Genomic DNA, 11585 nt, shown 5'->3' with positions numbered 1-11585 from the left:
CTCTTCTTAAACAGTGGCACCACGTTTGCCAACCTCCAGTCTTCCGGCACCTCACCTGTGACTATCGATGATACAAATATCTCAGCAAGAGGCCCAGCAATCACTTCTCTAGCTTCCCACAGAGTTCTCGGGTACACCTGATCAGGTCCTGGGGATTTATCCACCTTTAACCGTTTCAAGACATCTAGCACTTCCTCCTCTGTAATCTGAACATTTTGCGAGATGTCACCATCTATTTCCCTACAGTCTATATCTTCCATATCTTTTTCCACAGTAAATACTGATGCAAAATATTCATTTAATATCTCCCCCATTTTCTGTGGCTCCACACAAAGGCAACCTTGCTGCTTAAAAAGGGCTAGAGAGAGAGAAAACATAAATAGGTCCCAAGTCTTCAGCATCAGGGAAGGGGATGAAGATCAAGTCCAAGTTAAGGAGTTGAGTTTAATTAACTCTGACCTTGGGTCTTCTCCAGTGGAGCACACTGTGAACTGGCATCGGCAGAATTCACATGAAACTGGGGTCAAGAGCCCTTCAGCTTGTGTGGTCCTCCTCCCCCAGCCCAACCTCTCTGTGTACAGCTTAGGTTCACTCACCCACCACTCACCATTTGTTTGGCCACCTACCCACCCTATCGGGGAAAACTATTTTATACTACCCACCTCACATTTCACAATGAGTCTCACACAATTTCACATCATCTGTAGATATTGCATCAGTGCCCTGTTCACCAAGGGCTCAGTCATTGATGCAGATTAGGAAAAGTTAGAATGCCAACACTGACCCTTGGAGAATTTGACTAAAAAAACCTTCCTCTAGTCTGAAGCACATCAACTAACCAATACTCACTGCTTTCTGTTTCTCAGCCATGGTTTTCATATCCATTTGGTACTGCCCTTTCTGTTACATCAGCTTTGTTCACAAATCTTCTGTGGGGCACCATATCAAATGCCTTCTGTATTCCATGTCCAACACACCTGTAGAATAATTCTCTTTTTAAGCTTCCGGCAACCCTCTCAGCTACTTTTTCAAAGCCTCGAGCAATTTAGTTAAACATGCTTTTTCCACAATCAATCTATGTTAGTTTTCCTTCACTAACCCATATTTGACCTTTTGACTATTGATTTTGCCCAAAGTTATTGATTCTAGGAGCGCTCCACCACAAAGATAAACTGACTGGCCTGTAGTTGCATATTTTCGAGCAAGGGTGTAAAATCTGCAATGCTCCAGTCCTCTGGAGTCTGAGGAAGACTGAAAAAGTATTGCCAGTGTCTCTACAATTTCCACTCTTACTTCCTTCAGTACCCTGCACCTCACCCAGTCCCAATGCCTTATCACCTTCAACACAAATAATCTTTCTAATACCTCCACCTTACCAATTATATGTCTTCTGGTGTCTGAAGTTCCTCCCTTTTCATCAGTGATAGAGCATTCATTTGATACATTTACCTCTAAATTCCTTTCGAGGCCCTTTCTCAGCCCTACTATGTTTTACTTGTGTTGTAGATTTATGGATTTGTCACAGTGATGAACAGTTCTGTTTTTTTTGTGACAACTGAGGCTTCATATGTGGGAAATCGTGTCTCATTAACTTGATTGAGTTTTTTGAAGAAGGGACGAAGAAGATTGATGAGGGCAGAGCGGTGGACATTGTCTATGTGGACTTCAGTAAGACGTTCAACAAGATTCCTCATGGCAAATTGGTTAGCAAGGTTAGATCACATGGAATACAGGGAGAACTAGCCATTTGGATTCAAAATTAGCTCGAACGTGGGAGACAGAAAATGGTGGTGGACTGAAGGCTGTGATCAGTGGTGTGCAGCAAGGATTGGTATTGGGTGCAGTTCTTTTTGTCATTTATATAAATGATTTGGATTTGCATGTAGGAGCTATAGTTAGTAAGTTTGCAGATGACACCAAAATTTGTGGTGTAGCGGACAGCGAAGAAGGTTACCTCAGAGTATGACCGTATCTTGATCAGATTGGCCGGTGGACTGAGGAGTAGTAGATGGAGTTTAATTTAGATGAATGTGAGGTGCTGCATTTTGGAAAGACAAATCAGGGCAGATGAATGTGAGGTGCTGCATTTTGGAAAGACAAATCAGGGCAGGACCTATACACCTAATGGTAAGGTCCTAGGGAGTGTTGCTGAACAAAGAGACCTTGGAGTGCAGGTTCATAGCTCCTTGAAAGTGGAGTTGCAGGTAGATAGGATAGTGAAGAAGGCGTTTAGTAAGATTGCCTTTATTCTTCAGAGCATTGAGTACAGGAGTTGGGAGGTCATGTTGCAGCTGTACAGGATATTGGTTAGGCCACTTTTGGAATACTGCACTCAGTTCTAGTCTCCCTGCCACAGAAAAGATGTTGTGGAACTTGAAATGGTTCAGTGGAGACTTACAAGGATGTTGCCAGGATTGGAGGGTTTGAACTATAGGGAGAGGCTGAATAGGCTGGGGTTACTTTCCCTGGAGTGTTGGAGGCTGAGGAGTGACCTTATAGAAGTTTATAAAATTATGTGGGGCATGGATAGGATAAATACAAGGTATTTTACCCCAAGGTAGCAGAGTCAAATTCTAGAGGGCATAAGTTTAAGGTGAGGGGGAAAGATTTAAAAGGGACATAAGGGCCAACTTTTTCACGCAGAAGGTGGTGTGTCTAAGTATTGCGCTGCCAGAGGAGGTTGTGGAGGTTGGTACAACTACAACATTTAAAAGGCACTTGGATGGCTACATGATTAGGAAGGGCTTCGAGGGATATAGGCCGAGTGCTGGCAAATAGGACTAGATTAATTTAGGATATCTGGTCAGCCTGGATAAGTTGGACCAAAGGATCTGTTTCCATGCTGTACATCTCCATGACTCTATGACTATAAAAGGAATGTTGTAGCCCAGTGGATGGTGCTCTTGCCTCTTATAAAAGAAATTATGGTTTCAAGACCACTCCAGAGGTTTGAATACACTGAGGTTCCAGTGCAGTATTGAGGGAATGCTGCACTGTCAAATGTGTTTTTTTTTCAATGTTCTTTTCATGAACATAGCTCATAACCTCAGATTACTTATGGATTTATTGAACTTTTAATTACAATTTGTGTTTTTTGTAAGAGGATGTACAGCCAAACGATCACTGTAGATATAAATTCAGTGCCTGCAAGGCAAAGCCCTGTAGGGATTGCATGTTATCCTGGAGAGGAACACTGGAATGTCACACCTAAAGGTGCAAAGGGAATTTTCAACAGAAACCCTTTAAAAAGAGAGATAATATGCGGTGGGTACACTGTCTCTCAGTGTAAAGGCATCTCCCATGCATTATGTCCCAAACTGCAGACACGTTTGTGTTTTACCCTTCCAGGAATACATAAATAAGGATTTAAAAACCACAACCCTTGATCTCTGTGAGTTGGGTGACTGGTCTGGAATAGCATGTTGTGAAGGTCTCAGCTTGAGGACAGTCAGTAGACACTCTTGGGTTGTACGCAAAGGAAAAGCACTCTTGCTGAGTGCTGGAAGGCAAACAAACCAGTGAAATTACCACTGACAGGGAAACAGGACCAAACCCTCTCAGCTTTCAGCAGACCCAAGTATCTCAAAATATATTACTCCACGACCCCAAAGTCAGTGATACCGATATCAGCAACTCAATACTGCACCATTCACAGTTCACAGAACACAGAGACTGATTCAGGCATCTTTTCAAATGCTATCTTTTCTTTTACTTTATTCACGTTCCTAATCTATGTGTGTTTGTGTGTGTATTTTATCGCATTTTTAAAAATCACACAACACCAGGTTATAGTCCAACAGGTTTCTATGGAAGCTCTAGCTTTCACAGTGCTGCCCAACCACCTGATGAAGGAGCGGCTCTCCGAAAGCTAGTGCTTCCAATTAAACCTGTTGGACTATAACCTGGTGTTGTGCGATTTTTTAATTTTGTGCACCCCAGTCCAACACCAGCATCTCCAAATCATGATTACATTTTATATTCTTTGCTCTGCTTTGTAGCCACTAAATGCACATTTTTGAGAGAAAATCTAGTTAATTGGGCTCATTTTAAAATTTAATGCATCTGGATTGAGAAAAGGTAACCAGAAGGGAAGGGATCTTTTTGAAATTAACTTTGTTATGACCAACTGAGAGGAGTGGAGGTAAGAAAGGGAGCTACTGGGTGACATAGTGGCTCAGTAGTTAGCCTCACAGCACCAGGGACCTGGGTTCCATTCCAGGCTTGGGTGACTGCCTGTGTTGGAGTTTTTATGTTCTCCCTGTGCCTGTCTGGAATTATTCCCACAGTCCAAAGATGTGCAGGTTCAGTGGATTGACCATGGTCGAGACATACAGTTCTACAGCACAGAAACAGACCCTTCGGTCTAGCTTGTCTATGCTGATCAAGTTTCCTAAATTAAACTAGTCGCACTTGCCTGAATTTGGTCCATATCCCTCTAAACCTTTCCTATTCATGTACCTGTTCAAATGCTGTAACTGTACCTGCGCCTGTCACTTCCTCTGGTAGTTTATTCCACACACGACCCACCCTCTGTGTGAAAAAAATTGCCCTTCAGCTCCCACTTAAATCTTTCTCCTCTCACCTTAAAAATATGCCCCCTAGTTTTGATCGTCCCTACCTCAATCTTCCCTTTTCTCGCCCTCGGGAAAAGACCTTTGCTGTTCATTTTATCTATGCCCCTCATGGTTTTATAAACCTCTATAAGGTCACCCTTCAACCTGCTATTCTCCAGTGAAATAGGTTCCAGCCTATCCAAACCCTCCCTATAACCCAAACTCTCCATTCCCAGCAACATTCTGGTAAATCTTTTCTGAACCCTCTCCAATTTAATAATATCCTTCCTCTAACAGGGTGACCAGAACTGCACACAGTACTTCAAAAGTGCCCACACCTATGTCCTGTACAATCTCTACATGACATCCTAACTCTCATACATCAACACCACTACAATACATTATCCAGTCTTTGGTGCATTGCAGTTTGTGGAATCTTTCTGTGTGCAACTTGGCTGCTGTGTTTCCTGCATGACAACAGTGACTACACCTTGAAAAATATCCCCATAGCTGTGGAGCTTGGCACATCAGAAACTACAGAAACTTGGCACTACAGAAATGCAATCTTTCTCTTTGACTGGAATCTAGCGCTGTGTGAAAGAAGCCCCGATGTGAAAGAAAGGACACAGTGGTTCGCACTGCCAGGGATCCGGGTTCAACTCCACCCTCAGGCAACTTCTCCCCGTGTCTGCGTGGGTTTCCTCCGGGTGCTCCAGTTTCCTTCTACTGTACAAGGATGTGCAGGTTAGGTGGATTGGCCATGCTAAATTGCCCATAGTGTCCAGGGATATGCAGGCTAGGTGGATTAGCCACAGGAAATGCAGTGTTACAGGAAAAGGGTATAGGGGTTGGTTGGGTGGGATGCTCTTCAGAGGGTTGGTGCTGACTCAATGGGCTGAATGGCCTCTACTTGCACTGTAGGGATTCTGTGAAGCCATTCCACAAAAGGTGGTGATGTCAAAGCTTTCCAGAACACAGTCCATAAAGTGCATGGGTAGGGATCAGTCTGTGAAACCCTTAGGGAAACATTGATACCAATCAGCCAGCTGTTTTACACAGCCCCCAGTTTGCTACTGCCTATTTATGCCTTGGTTCCAATACCAATCTCAAAACTCCAGCTAAAGCCCTCCCACCCTCTCCTCCTTCTCCAGCAGAATTGTTTCTTGGTCATATTTGGCAGGATTCTGCTGACAGTTAGGTGAATGCATTCCTTAACAGCAAACTGCAACACATTGACGGCAGGAATATTTCCATCCAGAGACTTACGGACAGTTCCATGTGAAAAGAGGCAGACAGACTTGGCGGGATGCTGCAGACTCCATGTGGAAGGATTTCCCGGGAAATTGGGCTGATTTGCGGGAATTTACTTCAGTTCAAGAACAAATAAGTGTTGCTCAGTTTTGCCAAGAGGTCTAGTTCACTCCAGCTTGCCTGCAGCCTCTCCCCCTGCTAGGCAGAGAGCTTTCATCACATCCCCTTCCAGCCACAGAGACCTGTGGGGTTCCTCGATGCCGGAGCCAACAAGCATTCGACAGCACTGGGCTGCCTTGTGAATTTATGAGGGGACGAAACGTGGTTTAATAAAGGGATAATGCTTCGGCATTTCTCTCTGCCACGGCTTTATCACTCCAGTTTTTTTTTCCTTTCTGCTGAAAGGCAATGAGAGTGAAAATGATCAAAGCCAGTAGCATGAAGCAGATCTGTGGTGAATCAGCAGCTTGTTTTACACCATTCGCCTGTCTCTGTTTTCCTCTGACTTCAATGGAACGTTTATAACAAAAAATAAATTTCTGTGGGTTTCTTTTTGCACGCTCTTTAAGGTGTGTGGACAAAGAGGTGAAGCCATCTAGAACTGTGATTGAGTGAGCGTGATCAGCCTAGTCAGCTTGGTGACACTTGATGTTGAGCATCTTGATGACAGATTTTTATTTGTTTGGTTGGCATTGGACCCGGTCTTGCTGAGATGAGAGTTGTTCCTTTGGAGCCAAAGCCAGTCAGTAGGAGATCATGAGACTGAATTCCTTTGTACAGCAGCAGGGTTGGGCTAGTGAAGATGGGTGGTCTTCTCACATTGGAGCTTTCTGGAACAGAAGAAATAGTAAGATTCCAAAGATGGCCAACTATCTGTTGATGTAACCCTTGCCCAGGTTTGAGAAGCTCTTGAGGCAATTTTTTCACACAGAGGGTGGTTCCTATGTGGAATGAACTTCCTGAGGAAATGACGGATGTGGGTACAATCATAATGTCTGAAAGACATTTGGATAAGTACATGAATAAGAAAGGTTTGGAGGGTTATGGGCCAGGAGCAGGCAGGTAGGACTAGTTTAGCTTGGGATTATGCTCGGCATAGAGTGGTTGGACCGAGGCGAAAGTGGGTACTACAGATGCTGGAGATTAGAGTCAAGATTAGAGTGGTGCTGGAAAAGCACAGCAGGTCAGCCAGCATCCGAGGAGAAGGAAAATCAACGTTTCGGGCAAAAGCCCTTCATCAGGAATGGTCTGTTTCCATGCTGTATGACTCTCTGCTCCACGTTTTGCCCCATTTCAATCGTCTTCAATTCAATACAGATAGAGACATAGAGGTTTATAACGTGGAAAGAGGCCCTTCGACCCAACTTGTCCATGCCGCCCAGTTTTCGTAACTAAGGTAGTCCCATTTACTTGCATCATGCAGGAGTCATACTAGGAGAATATGGTCACATTACCTTGCCGTTAGGGTAGGTGCACTGAGGAAGGAGCATGAAGATCTTAACCTCCATTTTCAATCACTCTTTATTTAACATGGCTACAAATGTTAGTGCAGCCCTGTGACAACATGAGTTGTGGTACTGCCTGATATTATTCTTTCCTTTTCTGTTTGGTAATGAATAACAATTGCACCCACAGGAAATTTCCATCAGGACAATGAAATATGTATTGAGTGAGCATTGAGTTAATTTTAACATTAGAGTTGCATCTTTTAGAAGTGAAATCAGAAAGCACTTCTTAATGGTGTGTATCCTGAATCAATCGCCATTTCCTAGGCTGAGTTGAAAAGATCTTTGTTTGTTAATGGTGCTGTCCAGCATTGATCAAAATGAATGGCGAATAATGTGAGAGACTGAATGCCCTAATCCTGATTTTAACTTCCTAAACTAGAAGATTTTGGGTTTCAGCTTCATCTTAAGGATTTGGCACATAACGCAAGTTGCTGAGAGAGTGCTGCATTGCCAGAGGACTTGCCTTTTAAATAATATATTCAGTTAATATCTATGATGCTCACTCTGGTGATGAAAATGGTTCCATCACACCAATCGTAGAAAATCAGTGTTATACGAGGTACCCTGACCAATTCCTTACCCAGCACCACAAAAAATGGATCGTGTGGTCAATGTCATGTCATTATGTGTGGCAGCTTGCTGTGCATGAATCAGCTTTTCCGACATAACTGCACCAATACTTCAGAACATATTTCATGGCCCGTAAAGCACTTTTGGACATTGTGAGGTCACTCTTTCAACCACCACAGCACTAACCTCTGGACTCCTTCATTTCATCCTTCCGTACAAAGGCCTCTTCAAAATGCTTCGGACCCTCCCTGTTTTCATCCTGGTAGTCTGTCATTTCTGGTTTACTCTCACACTCAGTATCTATCCTTTTGCATCAGTTTATAAGATGTTCTGATGTATCTCCCTGGATGTGGTGAAGTCTGTGGCAGATTAAATTATTGCTGCTGATAGTTTCCCAGCCAATGCTCATTTCACAGCAACATGTGGGGCCACACTGAGTGCAGCATTGTCTACGTTACCATGGTGACTTCAATTCTAATGGACTTCATTACTGGTGAAAAGCTTGCGAGTGTTCTGATCACCAACAGGACCAAAGTCATGTTACATTGAGATGGAATGCACAGCCATTATGTGTATTTAGGGAGTAATTAGTAAGCAGCGTAGACAACAGCTCAGTGAATTATGCTGAGCCAGCATCAACAAAATGACATCTGGTTAATATAACCTAGCATATGGTGATAGTAATGTTAATTGAAAGAAACACAAACTAGATGCCAGATTGACTGGTGATTCAACAGATTGAGAGATTGTAAAGCATTCACTTCACATTGACTTCATTAATCCCCAACATTTGGTCTAGATTAAGAACTTTGTCAACAGGAGATTATTCCGTTCCAGAAATTCAGCCACTGCTTTGTAGTCTTCATGTGTTTTGATATAGTCAGATTCAGCAGAATGAGAGAGAAATTCAGAGAAATTCCTCCTTTTCAATGACGCAGTCTATGAGTGAATTATCCCTAGATAAAATTGCTACTGACTTTCTCTATCACCATCTCCTCTTTCCATAGACGTATCTCCTACTCGGCCTTTGATCAGCTTGATCACTGAGGAAGTTGAGGTGTCTGTTTTTCCTGTGTGAGTCTTCCACTCCTGCCCTCACTGTCTCAATATCTCAGACGTGCTGACAGAAACTACATGTAATTACACTGACATTTTAGGAACAGCTCATTGTACATTTCTTCAATAGATCTCCCTCTTACTCCCAAATGTACATTTCCTCACACAGACTGTGAATGGAAAGGAACTTCACTCATCATTGTCAATTTTAAACTTCAGCAATGCAGAAAAAAAAAGATAAAGGAATGGCCATCCATGATGAAAAAACTCTTTTCAATGAAATCTGTGGGCATCATTCTTAAAGGGCAGATGTTGAATGGGCTGGTGTGGAATTGGCAGTGTTGAATGGATGATGTTGAATGGATGATGTTGAATGGGCGGTGTCAAATGGGCAGTGTTGAATAGGCAAGGTCAAATGGACAGGGTCGAATGGGTAGTGTGGAAGAGGCAGGGTCGAATGGGCAGGGTCGAATGGACAGGGTTGAATAGACAGAGTCAAATGGCAGGGTCGAATGGGCAGGGTCGAATGGGCAAGAATGGGCAGTGTAGAATAGACAGGGTCGAATGGGCAGGGTCAAATGGGCAGGGTCAAATGGGCAGAGTCAAATGGGCAGAGTCAAATGGGCAGTGTAGAATGGACAGGGTCGAATGGGCAGTGTAGAATAGACAGGGTCGAATGGGCAGGGTCAAATGGGCAGGGTCAAATGGGCACAGTCAAATGGGCAGTGTAGAATGGACAGGGTCGAATGGGCAGGGTCAAATGGGCAGGTACTGAATGGGCAGTGTAGAATGGACAGGGTCGAATGGGCAGGGTCAAATGGGCACGGTCAAATGGGCAGTATAGAATGGGCACGGTCAAATGGGCAGGGTCGAATGGGCAGGGTCAAATGGACAGGGTCAAATGGGCAGGGTCAAATGGACAGGGTCGAATGGGCAGAGTCGAATGGGCAGGGTCAAATGGACAGGGTCAAATGGGCAGGGTCGAATGGGCAGGGTCGAATGGGCATGGTCGAATGAGCTTGGATAGCACATCACAGTTTTGAGAAAGAGTAAAACCTTTCAGTTGGTCTCTAATAAACTGTTTATAAAGGCTTCTTTTAACATTAAGTACAAAACGGCTCCTGCATTCGCCCTCATTATACAGGTCACTATATAAAGAGACTCAATATAGGTGAATCTCTTTGGAATAATACTAAGCTGCAATCAGACAACATTTCAAATGCCTTTCTCTTTAATTGATGCTCAGTATCATTATCTAAACCTTTAAATTCTGAAACTGATTCTGAAAGTGATCAAATTACAAGCTGCTTCAGAGAATGGGATTTCAATGCTTATCCCAGTGCAGACTTACAAGAGCGATTGGTAATTTTTACAGCAACAAAAGAAACAAGCACAGGTCAAGGCTGTTCAGGTTTTTCAGCTTGTTCAGTTATTCAGCTAGATTGCCATTTACAGAATCTCAAAGCCTTGTGTCACACTTTTCCTCTATTCTTTGATATCTTTAATAACTGGAATCCTTTTAATCTCTTCGCTGAATATAATCAATGACTAAGCACCAACAGCCCTCTGGGAGAAACTTCTAAAGATTTGCTAGCCTGTGTGTGAGGAAAATTTCTCATTTTCTCATAAGTTGCATGTCACTCAATCTGAGACTGTTTCCTATTACTAGACCTTTCATCACAGGGTAACATCTTTCCTGTATCTACCCTGTTGAGCCCTTAATAATATGGGACATTTCGATATGATCACCGCTCTTTCTTCTAAACTCTTAGAAAAACAGGTGTAAATGCCTCAACTCCTCATCATGGGACAATTCCATCGTACCAGAAATCTGTCTTGTGAATCATGGTTGGACTTTCTCTGTGGCAAATATGTCTTTCCTTAGATAAGGAGACCAAAACTGTACTCCAGGCGTGGCCTCACCAAGACAACTATACAACGACAGCAAGACTTCCTTATACCTGTACTCCTCCTGCAACACAAACTGCCATACCACTTGCCTTCTCATGTACTCATTGCACCCGCAGGTGAGCTTTCAGTGAGTTATGAACATCGTACTCAAGATCCTTAGACATCAACATTTCTGAATGCGGATTTCATTAATTATTCTGTAACAGGATGAGGGTGTCACTGGCTAGGCAGCATTTATTGCCCATCCCTCATTGCCCAGAGGGCAGTTGTGAGTCAATCATTGTTGTGGTTCTGGAGTCACATGTAGACCAGATCAGGTTAGGATGGCAATTTCCTTCCCTAAAGGACATGTGAACCAGATGGGTTTTCCCAACAACCGGCAATGGATTTATCCTAGCCATTAGATTCTTAATTCCAGGTATTTATTGAATTTAAATTCCACCTTTTGCCATGGTGGGATCTGGGGGAAAGAATGAGGCTCCTAGGAAGGTTTAGAAAGCTGGAGGCTCTAAGGCAGATGTGGGAGAAGGGAGGTTCCAAAGGGATTGAAGGGAGAGGGAATTGCAAAGGAAATGGAAGGGTGGAGAATGAGGCTCCAGGTACAGTGCAGGAGAGGAGGTGACAAGACTGTGGGAAATAGAAAGAGGTGACAAGACTGGGAGAAGTAGAAAGCTGCAAGAGTTATGGCAGGGGGTAGAGGGTACAAGGAATGGAAAGAGAGAGACACTTCAATGGG

This window comes from Chiloscyllium plagiosum, chromosome 30 (assembly GCF_004010195.1).
Source record: "Chiloscyllium plagiosum isolate BGI_BamShark_2017 chromosome 30, ASM401019v2, whole genome shotgun sequence".
NCBI lineage: Eukaryota > Metazoa > Chordata > Chondrichthyes > Orectolobiformes > Hemiscylliidae > Chiloscyllium > Chiloscyllium plagiosum.
Note: the sequence above shows the minus strand (reverse complement) of the source record.